Source organism: Sarcophilus harrisii, chromosome 6 (genome assembly GCF_902635505.1).
Source record: "Sarcophilus harrisii chromosome 6, mSarHar1.11, whole genome shotgun sequence".
NCBI lineage: Eukaryota > Metazoa > Chordata > Mammalia > Dasyuromorphia > Dasyuridae > Sarcophilus > Sarcophilus harrisii.
In genome coordinates this window covers 171,601,309-171,604,052 of record NC_045431.1, presented here as the reverse complement: position 1 = coordinate 171,604,052, position 2,744 = coordinate 171,601,309, and positions in this window count along the sequence as shown.

Here is a 2,744-nt window from a genome sequence, read left to right as displayed (position 1 = left end):
CAGTTATATCCCTTGAGATAGATAGGTTACAAGTAAGATGCTTTAGAAAGCTGGAGGCAATGATAAAGGACTAAAAATATGAGAAAGCTAGGCAAGCCTCCAATTTCTCCAACTCCATGCACCTGGAGAATAGTCTCCATATATCCATAAAGCACAACTTCTGCCCTCTGGGGACTTTATAAGAACTGGGCTAAAAGATAACTGTTGAACATGAAGATACTTTGCAAGAGTGTACAATGAAGGGTCAGGCAATGCTGCTAGTTTTCCCTCATCCAAAGAGAAGAAACAGGTTTTCATATGTGTTCCAAGAATTATAAAACAAATTATTTTCATTATAGCTGAGTTGGGCCCTAATCATAGATGATGGAAATAATAATAGTTGAAATGTAAATAACACAAGGTTTGCTAAGCACTTTATGCACACTGTCTCATGCACTTCACCATAACATTGTAAAATATATGTTACAGACAGGAGTGTGCTGGAGCTAGGTGGCTCAGTGGATGAAATTCAGGAAGATTCATCTTCCTTAGTTTATATCTATCATCAGTGTGACTCAATTTAGTCACTTAACGGCTTTAGTTACTTTAGGTACTTAACAACTTTAATCACTTAAATCTCTTTGTTTCAGTTTCCCCATTTGTAAAATGAACTGGAGAAAGAAAGGATAAATCTAGTATCTGTCAAGAAAACCCCAAATGGATTTAAAGTCACACATAGCTGAAATGATTAAACAACAAAACAACAGGTCTGCTCACTTCACTTTGCATCAGTTCATGTAATTCTTTCCAGGATGTCTCTTAAATGGATCCCTTCATCATCTCTTATGGAATAATATTATTCCGTCAAATTCACATGTCTTAATTTATTTAGGCAATCTCCAACCAACTCTTTGCCACCACAGGAAGAGCTGCTATAAATATTTATTTATATATAGTCCTTTGCTTCTTTCTTCAGTCTCTTTGGAATATATACATACTATATGTATATGTGTATTTGTATCTATATAAAATTATAATTAAAGATCCAGAGGCAGAACTTTTTGAATGATTCTATTAAAAAAAGTCAATTAATTTGAGAATCAATTACAATTGCATGTGCATACAGGATTGTTGCCAATCAGTAGGACCCTGAGTTTTTCTGGGGTTCTGCCAGGCTATTTATTGAAAGATGTCCTTGGGATGATCTTTCAAGTAGGGATCTACTTTATCCCTCTGCAGAAGGTCTTAATACTTTTCCATTGGAAATCCACATGTATATATCCTAACTCAGGGAGAGAAAAATGGAATTTTTAATATACAAAGATCCTAATATAATGAAAAAAGGGTTCAATTGTGAATATAATTGTACATAAGTGTATGTATGCTTTTACAGTATATATGTTCCAGCAAGCAATAAGAAAAAACATATCTTCTTGGTTATGATATTGGTTTGGAACCAGGGTGACCTGGATTCAAATCCTGCCTCAGTCATTTACTGTGTGAACCTGGACAAGTCACTTTGACTTTTTATTTCCTTACCTATCAAACAGCAGAAAAAAGAGGGAATTAGGCAATATGGCAAAGTGGGTCTCAGAGTCAAGAAAATAATGGCTCATATTCCATTTTTGACATATATTATCTGTCTGAGCCTGTGGACAAGTCAAAGAACTTATCAAGGCTCCATTTAGAGAAACATGGTTAATTTGCATCAGTGGGTGGGGATAGTTTTTACATTGTTAGTTCACCACATAGATAAAATTCTTGTATGTTGGACTTCTTTTACCATTTTGAAGCCTTACCATGTCCCAACTCTTCATTCAGAAGTTTTTCTATAGCCCTGGAAGTTACCCTCTGCCTTTTTTATTTCTCCTTCTGATTGGATAGAACTTCCTAGAACCTACAATCGAAAAGGGCCAAGTATGTCTCATTTCTCTCTAGACTGCAATCAAGACTTCCTCTTCATATCCCTGAGAAGGATACTTCCATCCATCTTTCCTTTTAGCTTCCTTTGGTATGTTTTTTTCATCTATTAGAATAAAATTATTCTACATAATTTGTATAGACAGTGCTTGGCCCATAATAAGTACATAAAATAGGCTAGCTAATTTACTGATTGTACATTATACAATTATCTTCATGATTTTTGCTTTATTATTATTTATTAGTTTTAACTCTGAAAGTTTGATCTCCTTTCCATTTCTACCTTTAAAAAATTATTTCTTTTATTAAATCTTTTTTTACACTTCCAAAATGTTTTGTTGCAATCTTGTCTAGATCCATAATAGATTTCTTTGTTAATATATTGAGGGTATGGCATAAGCACAGACATCATTAGTTTATTTGCTTAATTAAACTTTCTCATGTGGAAGATTCTAGGAGTCACTTTTAATAAAATCGTGACAACATGTAAGAGAAATGCCATGGGGAGACATTATCTTACTCATTTCAGATATCCAAGTACTAGGTTGTAAGGACCCTTTTTTTCATTGGCTAGATATATGTATGGGACTCTGTGCATTTTTAAAAAGCTCTATGAACTTAATCAACTTTTCTCTGTTTCACTCATGTCCAAATGGGGAATCACAGTGACTTTTTCTTTCATGGTAGCCAATAAAAGAGCATGTAGGTAGGGGAATGTCCTATGGGCTTTCTTCCCTCTCTAAGGCCATGGGGCCTCTAGAAATGAATCCCTTTATTTGTCCTTTTTAATTTGTTTTTCTAGTTGAAGGGTTTTTGACATGGTGAATTTGAAAGGTCATCTTGAG